The following is a 16,123-nucleotide window of genomic DNA, read 5'->3' on the forward strand; positions in this document are numbered from 1 at the left end:
TGAATAGTGGCAGCTGCGCGAGCCGTGCTGTAGAATGCCCTAGGCTGTTCAGCTCCCTCCTCCTCCACCTCGGCCGCTCCTGACGCGTTGGCGGAAGTGGCCGCGGTCGGGCTTATTACAACAATTAAATTAGCAGAAGAAGAAAATGGTTGTCTGTAGACCAGACAGGGGTTCACAATGCAACGAAATGTTGTGATTACTTACCCAGTGACATAAAATCCCTGACAGATAACAAAGCAAAATTTGAAACTAAACAGAGAATCCAGAATGAAATTTTCACTCTGCAGCGGAGTGTGCGCAATATCCTTTCTTTCAGGAGTGCTAGTTCTGCAAGGTTCGCAGGAGAGCTTCTGTAAGGTTTGGAAGGTAGGAGACGAGGTACTGGCTGAAGTAAAGCTGTGAGTACCGGGCGAGAGTCGTGCTTCGGTAGCTCAGTTGGTAGAGCACTTGCTCGCGAAAGGCAAAGGTCCCGAGTTCGAGTCTCGGTCGGGCACACAGTTTTAATCTGCCAGTAAACAGAGAATGTTTCCTCTGACAACTCTTTAAATTCTGCACAACACTATCTATTATTGTAGTGTGTTAAAGATAATGGGCAGGAATTGCTGACTAGCATATGTTTTCCTTTAACTAGGAAACATAAACCTAATAAATGACGACCATGGAGGTAAATTCGAAAAGTAGCTGAGGTTGACATAAAACGACTCATTCCACATTGTTACTATATATCGCGCAAATAATTTATGGAACATGAAACTAACTGACTATTGGTACATCACAAAACATGCAATGGGCTTATATCCTTTCAAAATCTCAAAATGAAATCCGAAAGTAAAATTAAGTACGTTATCAAAGTAGACATACATTCCAATCGTCATATGTTCCTGAAAAATTGACAGAGTTACTGGCAAGAAATATTCCGCAAAAAGAAGCAAATAGGCTCCTATTGGAAAGGTAAGCCAATATGGTATGTTATTGGTTATTCTATCATTACTAAAGCAAAAATAAGAACTTAAAAGGCTTACGCAAATGTTAAAGTAACATATCAATTTTATTGGGTCTAAGGCTTTGAGACCATTTCCTATCCCATTTCTAATATTGTACAATCCTCGAACGTGTTTATTATTGGTCATACATTCCCTGAAGCTTCATAGGCAAGATTTCGAAGTGAAAACATTTGTTAATTGCAGAGAGACTAATGCACTGACAATCTAATAAAACGAGAACTTTATTCTGCATGTTATACAATTCTGTTTGTTTCACATTTCAGTAATCGTGCACTTTGGGGACATACACAAAATATGATAGCATGCCTTGCTCCTTTCCTCTTTGTAAGCGTTTATGAGATAACAAAGAGCATGTAGGTATTTTTTTTCTTTTTCTTAAACGTGAATACTGATAATATGCGTACGACTCGAAAGGTGAAAATATAACTAACAAGAAGCAGTATCAGTAAACAAACAAGCATAGTTTCAAAGTTCAAGCTTCGTTTTCTTGCGATACAAATAGAGTAAAAGTGGAATTAAATGGATTAAGAAACGATTCTTTTCACATCAAATCCTTTTCTTCTTGGTTATGCGAAGTTACCGAAGGAGTTAACAAAGAACAAGTTACATTAACGAGGCGAAATGCATTGTATTACTAAAGCAAATACACAGTTAGGAACAGAAAAACGTTAGAAATTGTCTTCCCGAAACTATGTTATTCATATATATTCTGAATGCTAAGTATTTAAAACAGCTGTTGCGTGAACACGACAGAAATAGTGAACACGAAGCTTTCATTAACAGTAATCTGCTAATGTTTTGAGCTACTTAAGATCGTGGCAGGCGCTACTCTCTTTGGGTTCAAATCAGTGCACACCGTAAGTTCATAAGGCTATCTCCCTTCATTTTTTACCTCCATGGTTAGTGCTACGTATCTGTGAGCTAGAAACACTAGGTCTACACCAAGAGCTATGATATGGGGTGAGAATTCGTATGACAGTAGGATCACTCTCGTGTTTATCCCACATATCCCGAGTGTAAATTTGTACGGTAATCTGGTGATTCGATCTATTGTGCTGCCATTCATGAACAGCATGCCAAGCGGTGTTTTCCAACAGGATAACGCTCACCACATACCGGACTTGTAACCTGACATGCTCTGCAGTGTCGACATGCTGCCTTGACCTGCTCTATCACCAAATGTGTCTCCAGTCGAGCACTTCAGTGGACGTCAATTCCAGCGACATCTAAAATCAGCATTAACCGTCCCCGTATCGACTGACCAAGTGCAAGAGGTATGGAACACCTTCTCACAAACTAACATACATCACCTGTACAACACAATACACACAAGTTTAGATGCTTGCATTCAACATTCAGTCGGCTACACCGGTTATTCATGTACCTGTATTTCGCATCTGCAATGGCTTACGTCGCGCTTACCTATGATGTTAATCACTTAAATATGTTACCCCCCAGAAATGTATTAGAGAAATATTATTTCTCTACATTAATTATTTTCGGTGCTGCAATTTTTTTCGGTCTGTGTACATACTGCGAAAGTAGGCAGCAAGCATTTTTCGAGTGAAGTAACGCCACCGGCTTGGCGTCTTTCTTTAAGTGCAACTGATTTGCTGCTCTTCTTGGAATGAATTGTCAAGTGTTTCATCCACATTAAAAATATATTGAGCAGCATGATGTTACTTATCTTCCGCTATTTTAGCGTATGAAAACTCGTCTACGTTTACTTGTTTAAAAGCTTGTCTTGCCTTTCATATATGTTTCCTGAGATTAATATTAGGACGCCGTCTTTGCCTGCCGTCGCCGAATTACAATGATGTATTTTTTCGCTCCCTGTAGATCGTTCCATGTAAATGCATAAAATCGGTTTTTCGTTTCAAAAGCAAATCAAGGATATATTATTTTTGCTCTTTTTTTGGACACTCTCCATAAGCTTACCATAATTTTTCTGCCACCTACTGCACCTCTGTTTTTTCCAGGTTTTTCCTTTCAGCATAGTAAGTGGAACATTAAATTGCTTTAGCGCTGCAGAAGAAGGCATCCTATCATCCTTTACCGGGGCAATGTTATTTTCCATCGTCACACCGTCCCATGCTTTTTGCTGTGATTTCTGAAGATATTCCGTAGGCATCTTGGTGGCCTGGCATCTGAGAGAATACCAAGAGGCAGCAGCAGACCGTAAAATACACCAGAATAGAGATGATTCTAAATAAAGTTGTTTAATTAATTAAATATGGCTTGGGAGGGATAGAATGACGGATGGTGGCATTCTATGTAAAGGGATTTAGAGACCAGTCTGTAGTAATATGTGTGGTATACAGAAGTGACTAACTCTTACTGAGGTAAGCAGCTTAAAAATGAAATGTTTATGAGAGTGGCCGCCTTGACCACTTCTCCCAATCGGGGACCATGTCGGCATTAATAGTTCACAGATGACACTATAAAAGAGAGGGAAACAACAAGGAATTATAGTTTTGAAGCAAAGATATGTTTAAATACTGATATTGTAGATAGTCTTACTCTGCGTTTGAGTGGGATAACGAGAGTAATGTCATTTACTTTTATCAGACGACCCAAAATCGCAACAAGGTTCCTCTGTCAAACTTGCTGACAACAGTTAAGGTGTAGATTTGTTGTGTACATAGTTCAGCGTAGTCAGCGCGTACACAACTTTCCCACAAGAGTGCGCCCCGCTAAGCACAACAGTGCAGGTGCAGCGCTCGTCTGTCTCCGCACTATGAGATGGCGCTGTCTTAGAGACGGACCAAATTTTGCTTCCGCCGATCCTCGTATTAATATGTAACGCACCCAATGAGATTTCTGCTAACGTAGAACCTTTTCTCCTCGCAGATCACACTCGCGCAGTGATACCTGAACGCGCGAGGTATTACAACGAGTGTACAGACCACTGATAAGTCAGTCTGCATTAGTCTGTACGAGTATGCATTAGTCTGTACGAGTCTGCATTAGTCTGCACCAGTCTGTACCAGTCTGCAGTCTGCATCAGTCTGCATCAGTCTGCATTAGTCTGTAGTCAAGTTTCAGTCTGCGCCTAATAAGTTTATCATATTCCTGTACATAGCCATGAAGATAAATGACTAGACACTTTGTCAAGTATCAGAGATATGTGAGAATAAGATGAACGTACCAAGACCAAAGGAACTTCAGATTGTCAACTGTAAACAGCATCCAGAATCAAGTTATGTAATGTCTATGATTTTTAATATTTTAATAAATGTGTGTGAAAATTAACCAAATTCTGTTTAAAGTTGGTCACCGTCAATCTGCTACTCTAAGCGTGCAAGTGGCATTTCTATCATCTGACCTAACGGCAGAAGATAAACACGCCACGATAAGACCACGAGACATATTGCTGACACTCACCTACTTTGTTAGAGCGACAAGTCAAATAATCTGATGGTGTGTGTACCGAAGGTCTTACAGTACGCACACCACAATATTAGAGTAAGTGTGACCACTTCCAGGAAGGCAACAGCACAGTTCAGGGCAAAAAATATGAAATGGCTTTATTTTTGCAATGGCCGCTTTACCCAACCTCCCCTACTTAACATTTGAGGCCTGTGTCAATATTTCCCCGTTCTGAATTTTGTTTTATTTCCGTGTAGCGATGTAAACTGCCATTTTACAGTCAACACTTCACGTAACTGTGCAATATTGTCTATTCTGTACAATGATTTCGGTAAACATCGAGACTTTTTGAAATGTACGACAATTTAACTTAGATGAAAAAGGTAACTGTTTATACTGCAGTGTTCTGCTGTAACTGTAACTAAGTGTAATGAAAAGACAAACACATAAATGGGAACTAGCAATTTTTTAAAATTAACACAGTCGTCGGAGAAATCATATTTTAGGTTCTTGCTACGTACAGAAGCTACCTCTGAGACGTACACATTGGACAACACTTACAACGCAACTTAAGACCTTGACCAATTATATTTCTCACTTTAATATTCTACTTAATGGTATACAATTGAACTTCTCCATATGAAAAATAAATTCTAGTGTGAGAAAAAAGGGTATATTATCATAATTGGAAACTACAATTGCATCATAAATTCAGTGATCTATCGTAAGAATATTCTCTTCAACCATTAACTCTTTAGTTAGATTCTGTGTTAGAAATGTTTTAAGTAACAAACAACAGAAGATTCCCATCAGTTATACAGTTATTCATGAAGTCGGATGGATGATAAATGTAAACTAATTCTTTCCTTTTTCGAATATTATACTACACAATACTGACACAATTATTTACTGTAATTCAAACAGTAAGTGACAGAATTTACGGACGACGTAGTAATGCTATTATACAGTGTGTATATTTGTGGTTTCATCAGATATCATATTCCACATCACAACAAATCAAACTGCACAAGGAAGAAACTAATAATAATCTATATCTGCACCCTAACATCTTGACGAAAGCGACTAATTACATTAAACGAATCGTTATTGTCCTCGTTTTCCCTATAAAAGCAATCTCAAGATTTCATCGGCCTCCTAACTGATACCATCACACTCTGTTATAGCAATTAACTAATGTGAACGAACACCTGGCCAGCTGTTCGATACTCAGATCGTCATGAAGCGGTTGTTTATCCATAACGTAAGTGCTTCCAAAGTATATATTCCCTTTTTCTTTATAACGTAGTGGTAAAGAATTTGTCGTATAGTCTTAATAAAAGAAGAAATTTCACATAATTTCAAACATTTCCTCTACTTTTAGTTCTTTTATTAGAATCAAATGAATGATTTATGTTTTGAAGGTACTGGGGTCTTTCAGTAGGTCCTTGAAACCACTACATGGAACGTAAACATAACGTACAAAAAGCTATTGGTTAAAGTGTCCACCCTCTTTTCTGCTTAATGTAAGAGAAACAAATTGCCATTAGCCAGTAACACTGGTGTTACACTAATGTTAATGCGTAATATTATGGGCACACAGTCGATATCTAAATTTCTCTTTTGTATCTTGTGCAGTTTTGTCACCACGCAACTCAAGAAAATTCGTTTAAAAAACTATAAAGTTTTCAGTATGTACGAAGGTTTTGTTGAACTGTAAACACGAAATTCTCTCTCCATTATGCAGGAACGATTCCTTTTTCTTTTCGTTCATCAGGCTTCTGACTAAACTGATGGTGCCCGCCACGAATTCCTCTCCTCCAGTAACTTCTTCATCTTGAAGTAATACTTCCACCTGTGTCCTCAAAAATTTGTTCGATGAATTCAAATTTTGTCTTTCGCTACAGTTTCTACCCTTCTCAAGTCCTTCTAGTACAATAGAGCTCATTCACTGACGTCATCTCACGACCTAATTTTCAGCATTGTTCTGAAGCACCGTATCACAAATGCTCCGATTCTGTTGTTCCTGTTTCCCCACTGTCCATGATCCATTACCCCACAACGCTGTGCTCCAATTGTTCATTCACAAAATTTTCTTATTCAAATTAAGGCAATTTTTGATAGCAGTTGACTTATCTTGGCCAGGAATGCCCTTTTCACCTGTGTTAGTCGCCTTCTTGTATCCTCCTTGCTTGGTCCGTCATGGATTATTTTTGCTTCAAAGATAGCAGAATTCCTTAACTTCGTCTGCTTCGTAACCACCAGTTTTGATGTTACGCATCTCGGTTTAGCTGGCCTTTGTGACCGAGCGGTTTTAGGGGCTTCAGTCCGGAACTGCGTTGCTGCTACGGTCTCTGGTTCGAATCCTGCCTCGGGCATGGATGTGTGTGATGTCTTTAGGTTAGTTAGGTTTAAGTAATTCTAAGTCTATGGGACTGATGTCCTCAGTCCCACAGTGCTTAAAGCCATTTGAACCATTTTGAACCATCTCGGTTTTCCGTCTCTGTTATTTTCATTTACTTTGCTTTTTTTTTCCTTTACCGCTGTATCCACAACCTGTACTCATTAGACTGTCCATTGCTTTTAACAGATCTTGTAGGTCTTCTTACTTTCCTATGCCCACCTTATACCATATTTCTCTTCAAGAAAACGCGATGCAATATTTGAATGAATGCGTGATTGAGTAATTGTTTGTAAGTAGAGAATCGACGTAATTTTTTCTTCTCTCCTATTCGTAGACTATCTGTAATTATCAGTTGACTCATTTTTTACATCTGGCACATGGCCTGAACTAACCGTTGGCAATAAGCTTCCGTCTGCTTTTAAGAAGTACATCCTTTCACTGACAACCTTAGAGCACTCACGGGAAGCTCTGATACGTTACATTTAGCTTTCTGTACGAATATAGTCAGAATCGTTTCGGTGGGAACAAGTCACAAAGTTAATGGAGGTTTCCCAGCACCTGCCGGATTTGGTGAAAGGCTGGCGCCGCCAGTGCGTTTTCTCGTTGGACGCATCACTCATAACAGGGCAGAGGTGGCTTTCCAAAACCTTTGGCGAACACATCGAAGCTGTACCCATGAACTGAACTAAACGTGCTTTTGTGAGCACTCCTAGCAGAATGAGTACCATGATCGATTTCTAACTCTGTGATCACATTCATGAGTATTCTCTGCGTTTTCAAAGAATGACTTTTTGGTGTCTTGTTAGCGATCATGTTGCCATGGCACAGTTTTCTCCTCAGTCTTGGAACATCATGACTGTAGGTAAGCCATGAAGACTTCAGTAGTTTGAGAATCAGCGGTGATTATTAGAACCTCCGTCACTACGGAGATCTCAGTCTCTGGAACTAATTTCATTGACATGCTTTTGTCCATTAGTTGTCTTCTTTTCATGTAACTTTGCTTGATTAACTGACGTAAATGGGAGGATTTCGGAAATATTTGGGACTTATTACGTTCCCAAGTGTATACACGTTAGCATCGTGCTCATATATGTTGAATGTTCTTCCTCCCTATCCCCTGCCTCTTAATGAACCATAACGATAATTTTATCTTCTGTTGATACGTGCTGATTCAACTGAGAAAATTTATGTTGTTAGGCAGTCAAGAAAGGAAGTATGGAAGATCCTGGGACACGAAGGTATCTCAATCTTATTACCCTCTTCAACGGAATCATAGATATGGTCCCAGTAGTCTGAACAACTAGTGTCACTCTGAAAATCTGGAAGCGAAAAGGTGATGTGACAGAATGCTCGCAGTACCCATCAGATCAACTCCATTGTCACACCATGAAGATCTCTGAGCGTGTTTTTGACTCCAGTATCAGCGCAGTTGTATCTATCACCCCAAATCAATGCGTGTGTGAGCCGTGACGCCACTGAGTCAGTGGACTGTTCTGTCTGGCGCCACTGACTCAGGTGTAGTATCGACTATCCCTCTTGCGGCCCCCACTATCAATATCTATGAGGAAGAGTTGGTCTCTGTGGGTTGTGTCCTTAGAAGGTCTTTCCTTGCCGTTATATATACGGGATTCGCCGGCCCGAGAAGGAGGCACAAAGTTTTTGGATTGGCGGTAGCGTCGCGACAAGAGGTGGTCACGAGGTCTGAGCTGCTGAAGCCACGAGCTGCGTAAGGAGGGCCTGCGCAGAGCGAAGCGTCGACTACAAGCAGCAGGCCGACGTCCCTTCCATTGGTTGGCAACATTCGTGTCAGACGACCGCTCGTGGCCTGGTGCCCTCTTCTACTTGGCTTTCATCGGCTCCACTCTGTAACCACTGCGACGCACCTTGGATCCGTAGAACTGTTTGCTGATAAAGGGGATTAACATTCTGTAATCCTTATAGTGATTAGTTTCATTGTCTCCTGCCCTAATTATTTTCTGCTCTGTACCTAACCCTCAGAGTTTTACTCGGTCGGCTCTTTGGTCGTCAACAGAGGCAGTAGTAGTGTACTAAGACATTAGTTATCACTTGAAAATTTCTCCCACTATTATATTACCTTCCCTTTCTGGTTTGTACCCGATGATTAATGTTCTAATTAATCGGCTCTTGCTCGTAAATACAGCCGGAACAATTGTACTATGGTACAGGTTACCATTAAAGAAAAGAGGGACCCTATAGTTACATTTAGCTGTTAATCGGTTCGATTCTTTGATTGTAATTGCATTTCTCAGTCATTAATTACAATCTGAACAACCTGTTGCATCAAGCTGTTCGCTTCTGTGTTTGAAAGAACAAGTCATTGTCGGTGTATTTTAGATGCATCTTGTGGTTCCACCAAGTGAGTTGTCTTGTAATAAGTTTTCACAAGTAATGTTTTAAGACGTTCCTTCAGAGCAGACTTAGTAACTGATAATCAATGTAACTTTGTAAATATTAACAGCTAACTGTCACCAGGGCTTAAATCAAAGTAAAATTGTCAGAAGGGATGGGTTGGGATCCAGTAGCACCTTTGTTGTAACGGCGACTTGAACAGTCACGGGGTTGAAGTGACGGAAACGCGGCGGGACTTGCGGAGCGGTCCGCGAACAACAACACAACTGGAGAGGACGGACACGACCAACGAAGGACCTTACGACAACAAGAACTACAGAGTCAAGAAAACCAAGACAACCACGTCCACTCGTAAAGGAAACACGAAAGTAAATACGGTGTCTAACGTGAGGCGGTATGTCCTGAGGCGTACGCGAGGTTAGACTGGCAGGCTCAGCTTTTTTTCTTTTCTTTTCCTTTATTGTGATTTTAATACCAGTAGAACAGGTAGGCTGGCAGCAGCACAATACGCCGCTCTTCAGCCAAAGATAGTACAATGAGAAAACAGAGAAGACACATGGGTTGGAATAAAACGACGGGCAAAAAACAGTAGAAACATGAACATAAAAAACATGAAGCCGTTCACACTCGATGAAAATCCACACTACAAACTGTTGACACGAAGCACAAACACTGAAGATGTCGACGGTGAACGATGGAGTGAGACGGTGAGCACTGAACACTAAACATGATGGCACACACGAGACACTGATGGCGATGGTTTCCGTCGCGCGAATGTCCACTTAGCGTGTGCGAGTCTGGAGACCTGCCAAGAGGGGAAGAACGGTGAGGTGAGGGAGAGGGGAGAACAAGGATGCCAATGGCTGAGGAGATGGGGGGGGAGAGGAGAGGGACAGGGGAGGGGAAGCCTGTGGGAGGAGTGGCGAGAAATGGAGGAGGGAGGGAAGAGGGAGGAAGGGTGGGAAGGTGCCCAAAGAAGCAAACACAGGAAGAGGGAGGAAGGATCAAAGTTGGTAGGAGAGGTAGATGGAGGGGATGATGGTGGTGGTGGTGGATAGTGTTTAGCGTCCCGTCGACAATGAGGTCATTAGAAACGGAGCGCAAGCTCGGGTTAGGGAAGGATTGGGAAGGAAATCGGCCGTGCCTTTTCAAAGGAATCGTCCTGGCATTTGCCCGAAACGATTTAGGGAAATCACGGAAAACCTAAATCAGGATGGCCAGAGACGGGATTGAACCGTCGTCCTCCCGAATGCGAGTCCAGTGTACTAACCACTGCGCCACCTCGCTCAGTGGAGGGGAGGAGGGCATCATCAGGGAGAGGGAGCTGGCGAAAGCCACCTTGGGAGAGGGTAAGGAGGGTGGAGAGATAGAGACCGGGTGGGACGTGGGAATACAGGCGCGGCAGCGGGTGGGGTGGGAGAGGATGGGCGAGACAAGCAGGTGAGGAGAATCGAGTTTGCGGGAGGTGTACAGGATCCATATCCTTTCAAGGAAAAGGAGGAGGTGGGGGAACGGAATAAGATCGTACAGGATCCGCATGGGGGAGGAGAGACGGATGTGATAGGCGAGGCGGAGAGCATGGCGTTCACGGATTTGAAGGGATTTATAAAAGGTAGGGGATGGCAGGCTCAGCGACAGGCAGGCGCTTAAGTACTCTACCGGGGGCGCCGCTATTGGCCGCTGCAACCACGTGTTCCACTGTGGCGCCCTCACACTATATGCAGGCCAGGAGGCGCGCACCACCACAGCTTGTGGCGCGATGGTGCAGAGACCTCTATGGGTCTTCAGCGTCCATGACGTCTGGCGGGGATTCAAATACCGCGGCGCGCGGTACCAGAACCTTGGTTGCCAATTGAAATTAGCAGGTGGGTTACTTTGAAAAAATTAGCTCTATGCACTATGGGACTTAACATCTGAGGTCATCAGTCCTCTAGACTTAGAACTACTTAAACCCAACTAACCTAAGGACTACACACACATCTGTGCCCAAGGCTGGATTCGAACCAGCGACAGTAGCAGCAGGGCGGATCCGGACTGGAGCCCTAGAACCGCTCGGCCACAACGGCCGGCGCGACTTGTTAAAGTACAGTTATACATGGAGGTCCAATGTGGGCTGTAGTTATCGTATGACAGCGAAACTTGGTAGATGTGTTACTGCATTCACGTGAAACAGATTTATGCTAGAAAAAATCAGTTCATATTTTGGCCAACCAGTGCAAATTTGCCACTGTACTGCGTCTCGTCGATACATCCGACGTTCATATCGAACAAATTGTTAAGCAGCAGTTAATAATAAAACCAATGTTGTGCCCTTCTCACCTGTTTAACTTTATCTGCCCAGACGACATTCCTAATCGATTACATATGGAATTATTTCTATATGTCATTATTGTATTCATAGCGCCAGATTTGAATCTGGTGGCCATAATTGGGACAAATATTTTTCCAGCGCAAATTAGTTTCGTGTTAACATGTTAGAATACCTAACAAGTTTCACTGCTATACGATAATTACAGCCTTCATCGGACCACTGCGAGTAGTTGCACTTTAGTTATAATCACTTGGTAGTCACAGCAAAGACGGTTTTTACAAACATGTCGTCTGCAAATCAAATAAAGGAAGATTTAACCCTCATTTCGGTCATCAGTCTTTTGATTGATTTGATGCAATCAGTCTGGAATTCCTTACTGAACAACATATTGGAAACTAACGGGCGAGAATATTATGACCACTGCCCACAGAGAGTGGATGCTGCCTGGTGAACCTGCATGCATGTGGTGCCATAAGAAAGTATGTAACTGGAGTAGAGATGAACGAGTAATCTTTACAGCGACGATACTTGCAACAAGTGCGTAAATAAACTGACGTCGTCGACTGGACCAAGGGCATGTTGTTATGGTTCGCCACCAGTGAGTATCGAGGCTGGTCGGCTGTGACTTGCTACAGTCGAAGGCATCTGCGGTAAGTGATTGAATGTCACTGAAACACAAGTATGCGACAAAGTGTCTTATCACAGAACATAGAAACTCGCGTCGAGCCATCCAGGTTTAGGTTTCCTGTGATTTCCGTAAATCTCTCCAGACACATACTGGGATTTTTCCTTTGAAAGGGCACAACCGTTTTCCTTCCCCACCCTCCACGCAATCCCAGCTTGTACTCACTCCCTGATGACTTCGATTTCGACAGGATGTTAAACGCAAGCTTCCTTCCCTCCAAAGAACCTGGAGGCTGGAGGTTGATGGTTCCCTTCCCAGTAAAGCACGATGGAGATGTGGAAGATCTGGTGGCAGAGTATAATCCTCATGCAAGCACACAGTTCAAACGGCTCAAATGGCTCTGAGCACTATGGGACTTAACATCTGTGGTCATTAGTCCCCTATAAGTTAGAACTAATTAAACCTAACTAACCTAAGGACATCACACACATCCATGCCCGAGGCAGGATTCGAACTTTGACCGTAGCAGTCGCGCGGTTCCGGACTGAGCGCCTAGAACCGCTAGACCACCGCGGCCGGCAAGCACACAGTCTGGCGTGCATTGTTAAACATGCGGCTCTGCAGCAGTCACTCTCCACGCATTTTGATGCAGATCCAACACCATAGTCGATCACATCTGCTGTGTGGCACCGAGATGTAATCGTATATCAATGGAAACGTGTCAGCTGACTGGATTAATCATATTTCTTGGTACGCTAGATCGACAGCTGTGTCAGCGTATTCCGTTATCCAGGCAAATGGCTGTTGGAGTCACACATTGTGCCATGGACGCATACCACGCAACATTTTACTATGGGGCAAATTCTCCTGGGCTTCCATGGAACATGGCACCATGACAACTGAGTACTACGTGATTATTGCGGACCACTTCCATTGCTTCATGCGATAGCAATTACCTGCTAAATAAATGTCCATGTCACAAACAGCGATCGTGTTACAGTGGTCTGAGAAACATGATGCAGAACTTGTGTCAATGTCTGGGACAGCAAATTTACTTAATCTCAGTCAAATAGCACACATCTGCCACCCGGTGTGGCCGAGCGGTTCTAGGCGCTTCAGTCTGGAACCGCGCGACTGCTACGGTCGCAGGTTCGAATCCTGCCTCTGGCATGGATGTGAGTGATATACTTAGGTTAGTTAGGTTTAAGTAGTTCTAAGCTCTTGGGGACTGATGACCTCAGATGTTAAGTCCCATTGTGCTCAGAGCCATTTGAAGCACACATCTGGCATGCTATTGGGGGCGTTGTCCATGGCCTAAGCCCTCTGTATCCTATTTTCCTGAAACTGTTTGTCATTTGCGTAGACATTTGGTGATACATACTTCTGGAACCGGCAAAGCACTTGTAGAATAGGCCATACGGAACTACTGCTGTATTGAGTGCCGAAAATGGATCAACATGCTACTAAGCAGGTGGTAATACTGCGTTGGCACGTCAGCAGTAGGGAAATAAAGGTGAAGTGTTACCAGTCCGCACTGTTGTCAAATTTACTCGAGATGGCAGTTCTCGTGGGGGGTCCACCCATATCCTCTCCCTGGTTGCAGATGTGGCAATATGACGTGGTATCATCACCCCCACTCCTTCCACCTCTTCAATTTCCCCTCCCCACCCACACTTCACCCCCTCCCATACCCCACTTCCCATCCCCTTCTCCACTTCTCCTCCCATATCGCACTTTTGATTTGGTGGGAAAAAGCGTCAGTCAGTGCTGAGCTACTTGGGAGGAAAGATATAAGGTACAGTCTTTATTTACTGTAGTGGTAAGTGTGTTTCTGGTAGTGTTACCCTACTTCTGAACCATTTCACAACCGCCCCCACACTTGATCCCATCCCTGTTCCCACTTTTTCGAACACACGTGTATGCATGTTCTCATCAATGTCTGAAGATCCACTGTTCTAGCCCATGACAGACTGTGCTTGAAAGTATCCAGGTCTTCCCCCTGCCCATTCTTATCAGCTGTTGGGAGTGGAAGGTATTTTCATTACAATTGGAGGGAAATGTGTTCAATAGGTGAGATGATGGTGTTGGTCGGAGAGGAGTTTAATCACTGCATTAACTGTAAGCAAACAGCTGAGCACTGCATCCTCAGCCTTCTACAAAGGGAATGGAAGCAGGTGATAATGGACGAGTGTAATGAGAATACTTTTCGGAAAATAATGGTGATGCTGTGGTATAGAATAAAGATGCTTTTCACAACGCATATAAACTATTGTCTGTGCTAGAGGTGTTTGTGTTTTTTGAAATTGCTGATCAATCCACAGTGCAGGCGACAAGTTCCCATCCCTGCCGCAGCCCTCAGGCGCCGATATTTACTGATAGCATGTGTCTGGCTGTTTACTGTTGGAGCTCACTACAGATGCCTCCCGCTGCGTTGCTGTACGCCCTATACGACAAACACTCGGCAGCCCTTGTGCTCTCTTTATTTCTCATCAATTTCGTCCTATTCCACTACCCCTGAGAGGTTACCTTGGTGCAGCTTCTGAGGATTTGTACACAGATACATGGTAAGAAGAATATGACGGTAAATTGTCACTCAAGTGTAGGAAGAGCTGTCTCCTACCGAACAACAAGTGAAATAGCTGCTCAGAAGCTTGTACACAGTTACATGGTAAGACGGGACGATGGCAAACTATCAATGAGGTGTAGGAAGAGTTGCCTCCTACCTATCGACAAGTGTACTGAAGTTGAGGAAAGTGTTCACAGACACATGAAAAGAAGGGATACGACAGCAAGCTATCACTGACATGTAGGAAGGCCACTACTCGCTACCACAGCTGATGGAAAATACTTCACTGCTCTGATAACATGAGAAATTCACCACTCATAAACAACAGACCATAATGCAACACATTCACTGAGAATTGAGGCAAATCGTTGCAATAACACAACCACTCAAAAAACTAACAACAAACTATCTTGCCAGGAGAGGGCGATGGTAGCTGCACATATGTGGTTACAGATGAAGTAGCTTAGAACCAACCTCTCCTCCTACCGATCCACCTCTGTGCCTCTCCTCCCCCACCCCTGTAGGTAATGATACCGGCTTTCTAGACCTGTTCTAGCCTGTCAGTGATATACTGTTTCTGGTCTGCCGAAATCAGTCACAGACAAAAAACTTAAGAACAGGCCTTTTCGTGCAAGCCGTTAAAGGTATTTCTCGGAAAGACTGGCGCTCCTGCAGCAACAGCGAAATTCCCAGCTATCATCACAGATGAAAAACAATGGTCAACAGTACAAACGTTGTGGATGCTCCAGCACAGTCTGAAAGTGGTCCCCAGAAAAGTAAAATCAGGCTAATGTAGGAAAAATATTGAAACAATAATCCCCGTGTAAATGAAATACAAATGGCTATTTACGCGAGTCATCTCAGCGTGTGCCGATCCGCCATCTCCCCCCTCCCCGGAATGGTGCATAGCAGTGTCCACCACTGGATGTGGCTATAATCACTGCATGTAAACTGTCCACGGGCAGGCTGACTGTTGGAGGTTTCAGACGTTCCACTGTACCGAAAGACAGTTTTGTGTGTTTCTGCGTGTTCTTGCATACTGGGAAGGATCAGATATTCCACTCGCCTCACAGCATGTCGTCTTTAGGAACATTCTTCTAAGTGAAAGGCTTGTTGACAACACACTAGGTCAATTTGCGGGGTTGAAAACTGCTGCAGACAGAATGCGCACACACTACCAGTGAGGGATGTTAGTGTTGAAAGGGTGGTGTTCCTGCTGTACAGATGGTGGATGAATAGACTGTGGAGGAACTTTACACAGCTTACTTGCTCCTCGTAGAGTAACACATTATGCATCTGCCTAAAGTGTTGCTATTCCTAAGAGCTCAACTGCAGTAAAGTCAACTCATTTACTTACAAAATTGACTGAGTAATCACAAACACTCACTTGTTGCGTGAAGCATTACGACAATGTATTCCCCAGACGTGATTCTCATGCCTGCTGTAACGAATATTGTTCCGACAGACCTCATCTCAC

Source organism: Schistocerca serialis, chromosome 5, assembly GCF_023864345.2.
Source record: "Schistocerca serialis cubense isolate TAMUIC-IGC-003099 chromosome 5, iqSchSeri2.2, whole genome shotgun sequence".
Classification (NCBI taxonomy): domain Eukaryota; kingdom Metazoa; phylum Arthropoda; class Insecta; order Orthoptera; family Acrididae; genus Schistocerca; species Schistocerca serialis.